This window comes from Myotis nattereri (assembly GCF_964212035.1).
Source record: "Myotis nattereri genome assembly, chromosome: 4".
Classification (NCBI taxonomy): domain Eukaryota; kingdom Metazoa; phylum Chordata; class Mammalia; order Chiroptera; family Vespertilionidae; genus Myotis; species Myotis nattereri.
The window spans coordinates 65,505,844-65,506,219 of NC_138079.1; positions in this window are offsets into that span (position 1 = coordinate 65,505,844).

Here is a 376-nt window from a genome sequence, read left to right on the forward strand (position 1 = left end):
AGCTCGGGGCCCGTCGGCGGGCGGCCAACGTGCGCGCGCCCCGGCCCCCCGCGCCCCGGCCCCCGCGCGCCCGGCCGCCCCCCCTGTGCCCGCCCGGCCCTGGGGACAAAGGGGCCCGCAGCTGGGCGCGCCGCCCCGCCCCGCCGCCGAGCACGGGCGCACACACCCGGCACGGCCTCCCCGCCCCCGGCGGGCTTCTCCGCCTCGACGTGCGGTGGCTTTTCAGACAAATAAGGAGGTGGAGGAGGCGGTTTGGGGGCGCGCCAAGCGAGAAGGCGGCCAGGGCGCTGCACAGCCCGGCGAGCTGCCAGGGCCGCGGGGAGGCGGCGCGGCCGGTACTGTAATAATAAACCTGCGGCAGAGGGCATCTGAGGGA